Raw genomic sequence first — 16,088 nt, 5'->3', positions numbered from 1 at the left:
GGCGAGATACCTGCAGATAGAAAAGCTAGCATGCGCACTGGTAATTGCAACTCGGAAACTCCGCCCATATTTCCAGGCTCACACAATCGTCGTCTTGACTGACAAACCTCTGAGACAAGTCTTACTCAAGCCTGAAGGCGAACTAAAAAGCCTGGACGCAAGCTGAAAGTTCTGGACGCGAGCTGGAACTTGGATGCAAGCTCAAGAAGCAAAACACAGAAGTGATAAAGCGACTGGGGTCCCCTACTATTTATACCCACAGTAATCGAGAACCAACAGTGCAGATCAGAGCCAATCCGACGGCCCGCATTCGCGCTGACCGCACATCCCTTGAGACTGAGACGTGATTAGCTCACGTCTTTCTGAAACTAACGAAACGTCAGCACACGTCTTTCTGAAACTGACAAAACGTTGTGCACGTTTTTCTAAAACTGACAGAACGACCAACACACGTCTCCTCGCCTTTCAAACGGCAGCGATGCGTTTTTTCAAAATCAAAAAGACCCGCTGTCACCCAGCGATACGCTTTTTTGAAATTTGAAATAAGTGTGCGCCACCACGTCTGTCAGAATTTATGAGCAGGTGGGCACGTCTCCCGCCTTTTGGGCGCTTGAGAAAAAGAACCCTGACAACGCACCTCGCGCTACAGCAGTTCGAGACACACCTCTCCGAACGGCAGTTCGGCGCACCTGACTGACTTGGGATTTGACGCTTGACAGCCGCACTCCAAACAGTCACCTGCCACCGCCATCTCCAGTTACAGAGATGGCTCCGATAAGGAGCAGTGGTGGTTTTGTCCCAGCAGAAGGGATGACGACCGAACTGGCAGAAACACAGAAGTAATTATACTCGACCTGTCAGAAGCCTCAGAGTGAGTGCGCGAAGTGGTTATAAAAGGCCCCCTACCCCCAACAACAATGTATGCAAACTTTGCGCCATCCGATTTTATCTTGCCTTTGAGAGTACTAACTTGAACTTCGGAACAATCTCGTTGGATTCCCCCCTTCCCTCATCTTCTCCGTTTTAAGCTTCCTGTTGATCCAGTCAGAGATTGAGTCTATTGAGTCGTTTAATTGTGCTGATCAAGTCAAAAAGTGAAAACACGAAAGGTCAACCAATGGATACAAATAAGACGTAGGACGGAGCCCTTCAACTCCATGCAATCAGAGCTTCACCGCTGTTCGATTATGGGAAGAGTATGCATATATTACATCAGGGTGTTGTAATAAAAATAATGATCTCTGAAATTTACTTGTTGGACAGAGTCAAGTGAGGGTCTGAAATTTCCTTCGATAGACATGAGACATCTTATACCCCATCATCCACCTCTAGTGTGCCAACTAGCTAGAAGAAGTTTAGTTAAAGCTCTAGCATTTTCCACACATCCAAACAAACAAACTACTGACTTGCGAATCAACATTGGACAAAAGGAACGAACTTGGTTTTGGGATTTGCTCCTGGTCCACCTTATACGTCGTCCGCCTCAACTTCTCAGGGAATGGTGTTCCGTCGCCGCGTACTTCAGGCAAGTGGTGATGGTCCCCTACTGAATCCAGCTCAGGATTCCAGGCCAGCCCGGGGTTCTTCCCTGCTGGCAAGACGAAATATCTTAATTTACTCTGCCCAGCCCAGCCGAGCGCCATCTCGAATACTTGGAGTGCATCCACAAGGACAACTCGTACGTTGATATTGCAATTTCATCCTACAACAACAACGACAACAGTCCATGAACAAAGCCAAGAAAAGAGAGTACAGATTGTGTGTGCGTGCATGTATCTGTAGTTTAGATATTTGTTATTTGCAAGAAAATAAAGAACTGGCAGAGATAGAATTAAATGCGTGTGCTGTGCTAGCTCTCGGTCTCTCTTTTTTTTTTTCTTGGCAGAGTGAAGCAATATCTTCAGTTTTAGATGAGAGCTAGTGGTGTGTAATAAGAAGTTACAGATTTCACATTTGGTAGATATGAAGCTGGTGTCTCTACCTAACGTAGTAAGTAGTAACGTTGATGTTCAGCTTTGGGGAAAGGACAGAGGGCTGGCAGTGGCACTGACTGTGATGCAGGCTGCAGCTAGCTGTAGCTGGGTGTAATTCTAGCTGCCGGGAGGAAGAGGAGTCATTAAGTGGAGGTGGCAACATGTGGGACGTGCCATGTATGGGTCCAGTCAGTCACAGATGATGGGATGATGTTAGAGATGATTAAAGAGTAGTGGTGCTGGTGGAAGGCACGCCAGGGTTAGGTTGCGAGTTGTCATTCACCTACCGACAAAAAGAGGGATAGTGACAGCTGTGGTGGGGATGGGGACTACTGTACCGTAGAGATTTGATCTTATATATCCACAATCCACCACATCTACCCAGCCCAGCCCTGCTTCACCGGCAAATGAAAAATAAATTAATTTATGCTTTTTTTTCCTGTATCAATGGGCCATGTAGAAAATAATAATTTCAAATCAACTCATTTCCATGGGAAATTAATAATCTCTTAATACTTTGGCTAAATTACTTATTCATGTGCATCGAAGTAAGTGATAATATAATATTATTCTTTCTATTATACACCCTTACTTGCGGGGAATAAGGTAAGTGCCTGGTAAGTAGGGGTGTCAATTGGATTGGATTTGGTCCAATTCGATTCAAATGGATTAAGTTTAATTTAATCCAATGAATGTTTTGGATATTTTGGAATGGTCTAGTGTAATGTTTGAATCATTTTATCTGTTTAAATTTGTTTTGAATTAGATTAGCTTTAATTCAAACTTGATTCATTGACACTCATATTCTTATCTTATATCTAGATTAGATATTGGTTTAATCTAACCCAATCTAATATAAATTTATTATGAAGAAATCAGGTCCAATCCAATCTAATAAATATTTTGGACTGAATTGATCTAATCCAATATATCTTGTTGATCTGTACAATCCGTCCAAATGAATTTTGAATCGAACCGAGTCCAATGACACCCTTAAATGTTTATCCGAATGATTGCATATACACAAATTATTTATTGAAACATGAACAAGTACAGTAGCTTCTTTATCGCTGATTTTTCGTGAACTCATCACAGGAGATGGGGGTTATTAGAATACTGCCACGTTGCTAAATGGCCCGGCCCCTTCTAACAATGCAAAATTAAAAAGTTTTAACCATCCATTGTCTTTATTGATTCCATCCCTTTGTACCAAAAAGAATGGTACATTCCGTGCATTCTAGGTCCCATGGGCCACGTCAACCTGTCAAAAGTGTTGGGCAATTATTATTTTTATCTTAATTAATGATTTAGAATCTAATCCGGAACTGAAACTGTTTTGGTTAGTCATCGGTTCAACCATTCGGTCTATATAGACCGATTTGATGTTTTAAAAAATAATAACAATTTAAATAAAATGTTGACTTATAAATCATTGTTTAAACCGAACAGTTTGACAGTTTGACCATTCTGATCAACTGGTCATTGATCAATTGAACAGTTTTAAGAAAAATAACAATTCGAGGCTGAAATTGGAACTGATACCCTAAATTGTAGGGGTGACAAATGAATGGGTTGGGTTGGTGAGGATTGAATACCAATCCACCCATTTGCCACCCATATTTATGGGTCTTAGTGGGTCACAACCCACCCATATAACCCTCTATCCTAATGCAAAGATTAAGAAGTTAAAGATATTTTATCCAAACAAAATAAAAGTATTAAGAAAATTAAGAAAAACACACAAATTGACATAAATTTGCAGCAAGAATATTGTAGAAAAAAGTAAAAAAAAATACAAATCAATAAAATTTTCATAAAAGCATGGAAAATAATAAAATTTAAAAAAAAAATTATATTTCAACCAAGAAAATAGAAATTGAATAAAATAAATAAATTGATAAAAGTTCAAAATAATTATATATTTCAAAGTTTCAACCCAAATTTGTTTTTTCAAAAATAATATTTGAAAAAAAAATATATATATATATATATATAAATCGTGTGGATGAGATTCGTCATTTCTGTGTTATAAATAAAATTCGTTCTACTTCAGCTCAGCTTCCATCAACAATGGCATTTGAATTTATCATTGTCACTGTTTGCGGTGGTGCTACAACCAACAAAGCCCCAAACCTCATCTTTCCCATTCTCAAAGACCAAAACCTGATTTTATTCATCCAAGATTTGAGATTTGAAGAAACGGTGGAAATAGTCTTTGATATGGATGTGGAGGCAGAGAACCAGATCTGCCACCCACTCCCTTCTATTAAAAGCTCAATTTGAAGACCATGGATCGTCAATCCCTCTTGAAAATCAAATAAATTTTCAATTTCTTATCAATCAATTTCCATCTGAATCAAAGCTTGGCTATGAACCCTAAATCCTTGTACCAAACCCTAAGGCCCGTTTGAGAGAGAGAGAGAGGCAAAGAATGTTGTAGTTGTAGAGAGAAGAAAGAAAACGTTCTCTATTGCATGTTGCAGAAATGAAACTTACCTCAAGCCTTGAACAGCACAGCTCACCCTGAGGTTATATGAATTTTTCAAATCCTGAGTAACCTCTCTAGTTTTTCGAACCATAAGAAGCCCATCCTGACAATCCAATGGGTCCCCTCCACTCAATCCACCCTAACCCTTTACCTTAAGAAATCACTTGACCCACATTGACCTGTTGTTCAAATGGGTGGGTATGGGTGAATTTTTAAATGGGTAGATTGGGTGGATCGTGTAGATTACGATCAAGATTGCCCGTCCTACCTATCTAGTTTTGGACCAAATAGTCAACTGTTTGGATCAACGAAGGTTTAAACCTTGATCGTAATTAAATTAGTTTCATGTCATAATATGCCCTTTGTAAAAACAATTAAATTAATAGACAACTCAGACTGGTTGCTCGGGTTGGGTTTAACCCGAACCCGCAATCCGATACAGGTTCCATCTTTTATTATCGTATCATAAACAAATATCGTGCAATATAAACACATTAATTCTATCTTTCTCCATTGGGTCTTAGTTGGGTTAGATTGCCAAGGCATCAATCCTAAATATAAACAAGGATATATTCCTGAAAACCTCCTCCCAGTTTAGGGTAAATTTGCATTTTGATTCATTTTTGCCCGTTTTTGACAACATAACATTTATCCATTGATATATTACATTGATAATAAGATGTAAAAGTACATCAATAAAAAAGAAGTAAATTTGCATTCAAGTGGGATTTTGATAAAAAAAAAAAAAAAAAAAAAAGCATATGCTTATTGAAATTTATGTTTACATCCATTACAGCTAAATGTCTGTTTGGTAAAAAAGTAAATTTGTCAATGCAAAACTACCCAACTTTTCAATTTATATGAACCGTTTTTTACTCTACATATTTGCATTCACACTTATATGCATTGTTCCCAAACGCAGCCTTAAAGTTTGTTAGTTAAAATCACCATTCTTGAACTTTTTGACACGGTTATAAATAAATTCTACTCTCTTAGAATTCTCTAACAAGAGGCATGAAAATATCCAAAATATTCATGCATTTAATTTGACCAATATCTTTATTTTTCAAATTTTTCCTTCATATCAATCGCTCAAAGGCAAAACATACTGCAACTTTAAACTACTTTTTTTTTGTTTATTAAGTTTGTATTATTTTTTCTATATAAACCAGTGTCATTGGTAACTACATGGGTATTTTGGACGTTTTCATCCCTCTTCTTAGAGGATTTTATCAAAGGGAGTTTAGTTGCAACTGTGTCAAAATTTTCATGGGAGGTGATTAAAATTAACAAACTTCAGGGAAAGTTTTGAGTAATCTCTCTCTCTCTCTCTCTCTCTCTCTCTCTCTCTCTCTCTCTCTCTCTCTGTATGATTAATTACTTGAATTTTACAATATGATTAAAAATAAATTTAAATGCTTGTAGTAATTTGTGTAGAGGTGTCAATCGGGCCACGCCAAGCCCAACACGATGGTCCGTGTTGTGCTGGGCCTAGGGTTTTAGGTTTGCGGGCCGATTCGACACAGCACGACCCATATATACAATTTATATTATATATATAATATTTATATATAATATATTAGTAAAATAAACAATTGTTTTTAATTTTATTATGCTAATTCATTTAATTATTGTATATATAAGCAATTTTATACATCAAAATTCATATAAAATTAAAATTTTAAGTTTTTCTTTATTTTTTAAATAAATAGGCAAAAATAACTTTGGCCCGGTCCATGGCCCAACTTGGACCGGCATGACCCACTTTACACCTCTAAATGTGTGTGTTCATTATACGTGGAAATTTTAAATTACATTAACAATTATTATTATTATTACTATTATTATTATTATTATTATTATTATTATTATTATTATTATTATTATTATTATTATTATTATTATTATTATTATTATTATTATTATTATAATATTTTCTATTCCATTTGTCATAAATAAAAAAATATTTTAACAACTATTTTGTTTAATATGATGAACAAAATTATTTTATTTAATAATTATTTTTATTCTATTTCTCAAATATTTTTGAAAAAAAATTGTACTTTTTCATTTTTTGTGTTCTATATTTTTTAAATATTTATTATTCAATTATCACATCATGATTTTCCTTAAAAAGCTGGGTTGTTGACCCACCATCTAGATAAGAAAATAGTTTGTTTTCAGGTCAATTTTAAATTATATATTTCATCTATATTATATAAATATTTTTCACTTACCACACTTAATTTGTGTTTGACATAATTAATATATAATTTTTTATATATTCTTTTGACTACTTGTACTTTTTTTATCTTTTTTAAGATTTATTATTTAACTATCATATCATCGATTGATTATTTTTACCCAAACCACTAACCCACTATCCAAAAAATAAATGGTTTGATTTCTAGGATTACATCAAATTTTGTATTACATTTCCATCATTGATAAAAGTATCTCTTATGTTTAATACTTATTTTTGTTATTTTACTAAAAACTACTTATTATAGTTCAATATACTGAATGCATAATATTAAAGATGCACACAATATTTTATTTTTTATAAAAATATAACATTAGATATGTGCCCAAATTTTTTTCTATTTTTTGTAATTTTTTGTATTTTCTATTTTAAAAATTTATTATTTGACTATGACATCATTTCATTTTTAGGTTGATTGTAAATTTGGCATTCCATTTTCCTAATTAATAAAAATACTTATTTTTGTTTAGTATAATGAATATACAATATTGGAAATATGTCAAATTCTTATTATATTTTGTATTATATATTTTGCTTATTTTAGATTTTTATTATTTAATTATGGAATTACTTATTAACTCATTTGACCCCAAATGGTTGAGTTGCTTACCCACCACCGGAAGGGAAGAATTTATTTTTATAGTATTAAAATTAATTTTGTGGATTTAATTAGTAGAATTTAATGGTAAAAAATATATCTTAAATATAGGATTTAATTAGAGAATATACAGGAAAATAGTTTTATTTCCAATTGGTTTTAAATTTTACATTCCATTTCCAATATTGATAAAAACATTTCTTATTTATAATACTTATTATTGTGTAATATGTAAAATATATGATGTTGAAAATGTTCCCAATTTTTTTCTTTAATTTCTATATTCTTTTCATTGTATCTATTTTTAAAATTTACTATTTAATTGTGGCAACATGAATTTTTATTTTCACAATTTTTTTTTATTTAATATGATGAATATAGAACATTAGAAATGTTCCCAAAAGTTTTCAACAAAATTCTATACTTTTTCATTCTTTGTGTTCTATCTTTTTTTTTTAACATTTTTTATTCAACTATGACATCATGAGTATCTTTGAAAAGTTGAATCATTGACCCACCATCTAGATAAGAAAATAGATTTGCTTTCGAATCAATTGTAAATTATATATTTCATCTAATTTATATAAATAATTTTTACTTATCACATTTAATTTCTGTTTGACATAATTAAGATATAATTTTTTTATCTATTCTTTTGATTACTTGCACTTTTTTTTATTTTTAAAGATTTATTATTTAATTACCGTATCATTGATTAATTCATTTGACCCAAACCACTAACCTACCACCTAAAAAGAAAAATAATTTGATTTCTTGGTCAACACTAAATTTTGTATTACATTTCCATCATTTATAAAATTATTTCTTATGTATAATACTTATTTTTTTCAATATAATGAATGTATAATATTAGAAATGTACCCAATATTTTTATTTTTTATAAATATATAACAACAAAAAAGTGCCCCAATTTTTTTCTATTTTTTCTTTATTTTCGTGATTCTATATATTTTTTATTTCTAAATATTTTCTTATTTGATTATGACATCATTTCATTTCTGGGTTGATTTTAAATTTGGCATTCCATTTTCATCATTAATAAAATTACTTATTACATATAATAATTATTTTTGTTTAGTATAATGAATATATAATATTAGAGATATACTCAATTATTTTTTCTTTTTTGTATTTTGATATTTTATTTATTTTTAATTTATTATTTAAGTATGGCATTATTAGTTAACCCATTAAAAACCAAATGGTTAAATTGCTTATCCACCACCAAGAGGGAAGAAAATTGTTTTGTTTTCAAACTACTTTTCAAAATATTTATTTTAATGCTATTAAAATTAATATTGTGGATTTATTAGTAGAATTTAATGATGAGATCTTAAATATATGATTTAATGAGAAAATATACCTTAAATATGAGATTTAATGAGAGAGAATATGAAAAATAGTTTTATTTCCAATTGGTTTTAAATTTTATATTCCATTTCCATCATTAATTAAAACATTTCTTATTTATCATACTTATTTGTGTTTAATATGTTGAATATATTATGATAAAAGTGTTTCCAATTTTTTTTAATTTCTACATATAATTTCTACATATATATATATATATATATATATATATATATATATATATATATATATTATTTAATTGTGAAAACATGAATTGACCCATTTGACTCAAAATTGTTTAATTTCTTACCACCACCTAGAAGAAAACACTATTTTTATAAGTATATTTTAAAAGTATAAGTTTTCATGTTGTTGAAATTATTAATTTATTATGTGTCGATTTAATTAATGGAATTTGATGACAGAGAAGAAACAAAAATTCTTTAAATATATGATTCAATGAAGGTAAATGCAAGTTAATAACTTAATTGTTAGATTTAATGAGAGAGAATTCAGGGCAATGAATATCTTAATATTACCTTTTTCAATTCATTTAATATCAATAACCAATTACTCTATTTGCCCTCTTGTTTTATCAATAAATTTAAATATGAAGGAATAATTTTTGTCTTGAGAAAATTTCAGAAATATTTTTATGGTTATTTGTGCTTTTTAAAGTAGTATAGATATAATGTGCAAAGCATGTACTTTCCAGCTTCCTGGTTTCTTCCTAGCATTTATCTTTTTTTTTTGCTGGTTTTTTTCTCAAAAATACATATCTTTTTCTGTTTTCTTTTTGAAATTTCCAATTTTAAAATTGAATATATTAACTAAGTAACGAATCACCTTTAAAGCTTTTAACACTTCACAACAACTCAATATTAACCCTCTCTCTCTCTTTTTTATTTCATATTCTAATTAAAGCAGCCAATAAAATGAGGAGAGAGGATTCCCAGTCTCAGCTCTCATTGTTACTTTTTATCCTCTTGGCTTATGCCTGATTATTGAAACCGAGTTCAAATCTACCTCCGATCAAATTGCCCCCGGCCCACAACGTCTCACAATACATCCTCACCGTGTATTGTGAATATCTCCTGATGATGACATCATCATTTCTGATATCATCATCAGAAGATGTTTCCAATACACGGCTTAAATGTGCTGTGCGACGTGGGGCAAATTTGCTATGAGACAACTGGTTCATGGATCTGGGTTTCTATACATAGAGCAACATTCTGTTGCTAAATTGATTGGCGTTCCTCATGGGTAAGATTTTTTTTTTTCTAAATTATTAATATTACGCCTATTTTCTAGGAAATGAATTTTTGTTCCTCACGTTTAAGTGGGGATTTTCAGGTATGTTGGACATGAGGGAGGCGTGCACTCGGCATCACTTAGGTTGTGAGGCGAAGACCTTACAGTGTCATATTATTTGATGAAGTCGAGAAGGTGCAGAGAGTCTGTGACGGGCAGCACGAGGGACTTACCTGTACAGCCATTGGTTCATTGGTTGTCCGCAGGACCCGTTTTGGTTGTTCGGGCAAAGATGATGACCCGTTTTCGACAATCCGAATACGAAAAGACGGGGCGTCACAAACCTAACCCGTGCATAGTACAGATTCACTGGACCCGTGTACAATACGGATCAGGTGGTTCCATTCGATGCCCGACTCCTATTATAATAATAATAATAATAATAAATCATAAAAGTAACTAATAATTAAGTAATTGGCGGTAAAGGTGTTGTTTTGATTATTATTAAACACAAATACTTTAAGTAATTGGTAATAATAATCAATACTTTAATTATAACAATAATTAATAATTAATGAACTACATTAATTTCTTTTTCATGAATTATATTATTTATGATTATTTCTATAAATTATGCAATTGACTTTGTTTTAGCCATTCTTATTACAGTTTATTTTTGTTTTTTTGTCAAATTAATGAGACCATTAATTTGATTCTTTTAATTTGTTTATAAGTTTTGATTGTTTCATTCTTCATTAACAAAACCCGTGCATCATACAGATCTCCGCTAGTTTTTTGTAAACAGAGTTAGACATTGAACGAGAATGAACCCTACTCCTGGTGTTCAAGGACAACCTGTAAAGCAGTACCAAAAATACAAAATTAATCTGTAAAGAATTTTTTTTTTCTTTTCATTTTTCATGACTTAAATATCTATTCAGGTCCTGTTGAAACAGGTTATATTTGTTGATCTAGTCCAATTTACAAAACATTAGCTTTGGTATCCTTACACACCTAACTCTGAATTTGTGAATTGGGATATGCTCCTCACTTAGCGCACCTCACAGCCACATCCTACCCTATATTGGGAATATCTCCCCATGAATAATAAATACAAGTATGGGAGATGTTCCCAATGTGTAGCCAGTGAAAGAATGGTATGATCCATCGACGCCAAAAAGATTGCGGAATGGGTGGACGAATTTCAAAAATTTTCCTACCTTCTTTCAACTAAGAATCATATTCCCTAAAATAGAATACAATATTCAATGATCCTACTTGAACCATAATCGAACCAGATCTGAACTAAAAAGAAAATTGAGCATTATACCTGATCCGGAGAAGCAGTATCTCCCAAAGTTGGTGTTCACGCCCAAAGAGGACACCAAGATCCGCTCCTGCTAAAGATGACACAGCTGAAGGTGGAACGGAACCATCAGAGTGCGTCATACACACTGGATCCTTCTCAAAAACCCTCTAGAAACTCTGAGCACCAAATCTTTTATAGTCTTTTCTGCAAGACTGATGTCAAGAATTGATTTCTTTCTTCTGCAAAGATCAAATCTTGCAAAAAGGAATGGCGGTGGCTGGAGGAGAACTCCTGGGACGAAGATGGCTGAATTGTTTCTCTTCTCTCTGGAGTGTGAATGAGATCTAATTTCAATTCGCATGATGCTTTCTTGCTTGAACCCTTGGTTTGAAAAAAATCTATTTTTTCTCTTTCTAGGGTTTCTCCTCTTTTTTTCTTGATTAAGAAACCTCCTAATTAGGAGTTATCCCAATCCAAATCAGTATTTGGATAGGAGATGATCTTAATCCTTTCTGTAGATTAAGTTAGCTTACTCTTGATCTTATCAGAAGGTTACTAGATTCAAACCTGATTTGAATTTGGTCTCCCAGAGCAGATAAGGTTAAAGGCCCAATCCTTTTACTAACATTAATCTCAGATCCGCCCCATAGATGAGTAATCATATCAGCCCAGCTCGAAATGGGCTTTTGGCCCATTAAGTGTTTAGTGCTTAACTAGTTTCCAATCTGCTGCCCAGTTGGGCTTCTTTGTATGGCGTGGGACCCAAGCATTGATCTACACACTAGCCACATGGGTTCGGCCCAACCTTTATTACAAGGCCCAGCCGAATTCACTGAAAAGCTTAGTGAACCCCTGAGCCCATCACATGGACCCTATGGGCCCAACACTTACATTAAGTGGTCCCTAAGCCAAGCCATCTTATAAAAACCCAGGGACTATGGGCAGGTGCAAGATTAGCCCATCAGGTACTATCCTAAATGGTCTTACACTTAACCTCTCAGCCCTTAATGATCAAGCACTGCCCGATAAGAGAGGACCTCTCCCTTGGCTGCAAGGAATAGTGCCGCACTCTCCACTCACATGGATCCCAGGAATTAAAACCATTTGCAAACATTTTGAAACTGTACAAATATATATATATATATATATATATATATATATATATATATATATATATATATACGTATATATTAATTTTGCAAAACAAAATTCCAACAATTGAAATCAATGCCGGCAGTTTGGTTTCCATCAGAGAGACTGCATTCCCGATCATTATCTTTGTCCGACAAAGGGGCTGATCCTGTCACTATGATCACCCACTTAGATGAATTCTCATACTGCCCCAACATGCCCAGGTTTTGACCCCCGCTAAGGATCTCACTGATTGGCATATCAAAGACTGCCCGATCCGACACCTAGTGAAGTGTCATAATCGAGTCTAGGGGTCAGGTGTAACTTTCAGTTTTGCCCATCTGTCTCCAAGGTCCAGGGCAATACTGAAAATCTGGTCCGGTTCAAGGATTCAAGTAATCCCATACTACATGTGCCTTGGGTCTTACCCTGGTGGCCGAGACAGGCGATCCCAACACTTGGTGGCACATCAGTATCAGCCTTGGCAGGATAAATCTCCCCTGACTTATCCAATGGCTGTGAACATTTAAAACTAACACGAGTCTCTATAAGTGTCCAGTTTTAGGGTCTTACACAGAATTATACCAAACAACATGAATCAAACTTGTACTTTATTTATTTACACTAAAGAACAAAAGTACATCAAATCGGATTGAAGCTAAGGGCATATAAAACTGTCGAACAACCAGGACATGCTATGAGGTGCATTATGTGAGGAGTAGATCCAGTCCAAATTTGTTCAACTCACTCGGCCCAAGCTGTGCTCCAAATGTGATTACATCAACTTTGTTGGCTTCATAAAAGGGGTGAATTATAAATATTTGTCCTATACTTAAGAAGGATGGTAACACTTAGCCCTCTAACTTTGCTGTGTGGCAAAGAAATTTGGATTAGCTAAACGCTTTAGTTGTTCAGCAGGCTGTGGAACCAATGATGAGGTTCCACGCCAGTATTAAATTCATGGACCCTATTGTAAAAGATGCAGGCCCTATGTATTTAATACTAGCATGGAACCTTTTCATTGGTTCCACAGCCCATTAAACAGCTAAAGCATTCAGCTAAACCTTACTTACGGCAAAGACCCCCTCAAAATGTTTAGATTCAAGCTCTTTACCCTCTAACCAGCTAATGGGGTCTATGAGTAGGGAGGTGATGAAGGGTGATTTAGCCCGATCTAGTAAAAAGGGGGCACGTGGACATGACCTGACCAAGAGATGACAACTCAGCCTGACAAGTTCAGTTCGCAACAATTGAACTCACGTATTCAGTCACCTCGGCACAAAGGTCATCTCGGGGCAGGGCCACCTCGGCGCAAATCTCACCTCGGCATCAAGGCACCTCGGTATTCAGGCCATTTCGGGACTAAAAGACCAAAGTACCAATTCGGAACCAACAACTCGAATCGCCACAATTGACTCCCGCGTAACCAACTCCAGAGGTCTCTCCAACGAATCCCAAATCCCTCGAGATCATCCTCTACTAGGGAGCTGTCAGATCGCACTACATCAATTGACGCCGTCTGTGGGATGACGATCAAAAAATCCTTCTCCACGATCAACAGCTTTCCACTGAAATCAATGGCATCCTCCAATCACGTCGGACAGAGTTGTGAGATGAATGTCTCTGGGGGGCAACCTCAGCTTCCTTCAGTGTGCCTTGGTCAATTCACCATACCGCTTATTGTGGCTAGGGTCCCAACACTGACCGTGCCACAAAATGCTATAGAGGTGAACGCCGCGCTCCCTCCAGTGGTAGGCGCAACCTTCGCTGAGCCGTTTGTGGTTTTCGCCCGAAGTTAGACAATTCCAGTTCGACGACCTGGTACACTGCGTGCGGGCCATCCAAGTCCAAATGCAGCATGTCCAATAGTTCCAACAATACCATCAGCATATGTTCTTCCAGCACTACCAGCAGTAGTTCCCTCCACTACCACAAAGCCAGCAGCTGGTTCCACCCCGACACCCAACAACTTAGCAAAACTAGAACCGACCTCGTGTGCAAAACATCACTCGATCTCCCCACCAAGGCGAGGAGACTTCCTAGGTCCCACTTCCTCTCGGGAGCCAAGTCTCACCTCGTGGGAGGAGAGACGGACAGATCACTCCGTCTTCTTGACAAGGTAACCTTGAAAAAGGTCTAGGGACACTCATCCCAATAGAGCTATTCTTCCTCGGCATTCACATCAAGAAGGTGGATCGCTTGCAGGTAACCGGTTCGGGGTTCTGGCCGGGAACTCAAGGCAAGGCCCTTCTATCCACGACACTCAGCCCCAAAACCCAAGGAACCAAGAGCTACCTTGCGACAGAACAGTACCAGACCATATAGAGGTTAGCAACACCAATGCAGAGCCGATGAAGAAACAACAACGAAGGCATCGCAAGGCACGCTGAACTTCAGTTCAGAACAGCTAGCTCGTGAGACCAAACCAATAGGAACAGGTAAAATGTAAAGAAGAGGCAAGCTCGGTAGCTACAAAGACCACTCCTCTACTCTTCGGGTCGTTCCCTTTATCTCCCGAGCTCTTGGTGACCCCGATGCCCAAGGACTTCAAGATGCCTCCCCTTGATAAGTATGACGGATCTTTTGATCCTAACGATCATGTAGACTCTTTTCAATCCCAGATGCATCTAGCTAGGGCTGACGAGTCCTGTATGTGTGTAGCTTTCTCCATCACCTTCAAGGGAATAGCTCGGACTTGGTACCAGAACCTCGTGCCTAGATTAATTAAGAGTTGGGCACAGTTCATGGAGTTATTTACCTCGCACTTCATCACCAGCAAAAAGTGCCTAAGGTCCCAAGAAAGTCTGCTTAATGTAGTCCAAAGAGAAGGGGAGTCTATCAGAAGCTATGTCAAGCGCTTCAACGACACCTGCCTGCAGATTTCCGACCTAGACCCAGCGGTGAGACTCATGGCAGCCAAAAAGGGCATAACCCACAAAAAATTCAAATGGCATGTGGTGGCCAAAAAACCTAAGGACATCACAAAATTCCTCAAGCTATCCGAGCAGTTCATCAAAACTGAAGAGGAGATGAACCTGAAGACCAACAATCCAACTGACTAAAGAAAAAGAGATAGTGACAATACCGGTAATGACAGTCGCAAGAAAAAAAAAGAGCAAGTCCCCAAGCAATGGAGGAAACAAGTCAGGTCGGCATTCCAGAACTCTTCTTGTTGAAAGGACGAGCTACACACCCCTCAACACTAAGTGAGGAGAAATCCTGATGGCCATCAAAGACTCCTCCTTTGTCAAGTAGCCACCTAGGTTCAGGGGAGATCCCGCAACCAAAAACCGGAACGTCTACTGTCACTTCCACAGAGACCGCGGGCACAGTACGAAGAACTGTAGAAACCTCCGCGACGAGATAGAGGAGCTCATCTGCCGTGGGTATTTAAAGAACTTCATATAGTGAGAAGGAAGAAGCCAGGCAGATCGCCAACTAGACCGGAGTAATCAATATGATTACTGGCGGGTGCATCATCGCGGGGTGCACTTCGGCAGTAGGTCAAACTTTAGTCCATGAATTAGAAAGAGAGGAGCAGAACCAACCAAAGCGACCTAGAATTGAAGAACCTATTTATTTCATGGAGGATGATGCGCGGGGACCTAGTATCCTCACGATGACGCCCTGGTGATAAAGCTAAGGCTCAACGACTTCGAAGTCAAGCACGTCCTAGTGGACTCAAGTAGTTTGACCGACAT

At 36.1% G+C, this 16,088-nt stretch overlaps 1 long non-coding RNA gene across 1 annotated transcript; it reads right to left on the bottom strand.

The window, feature by feature from the left end:
* Positions 1-1,135: 1,135 nt before the first annotated feature.
* LOC148879694 (uncharacterized) lies at positions 1,136-2,160 on the bottom strand. The gene is made up of 2 exons (XR_016107885.1): positions 1,982-2,160; positions 1,136-1,702 (listed from the first exon to the last, which is right to left on the bottom strand). It is a non-coding gene; the product is annotated as an uncharacterized LOC148879694 (long non-coding RNA).
* Between the last annotated feature and the right edge of the window lie 13,928 nt (positions 2,161-16,088).

This window comes from Nelumbo lutea, chromosome 1 (genome assembly GCF_056320005.1).
Source record: "Nelumbo lutea isolate HS-2025 chromosome 1, American lotus-T2T, whole genome shotgun sequence".
In the NCBI taxonomy this organism is placed as follows: Eukaryota; Viridiplantae; Streptophyta; class Magnoliopsida; order Proteales; family Nelumbonaceae; genus Nelumbo; species Nelumbo lutea.
Note: the sequence above shows the minus strand (reverse complement) of the source record. Positions and strands in the feature narration are given on the sequence as shown.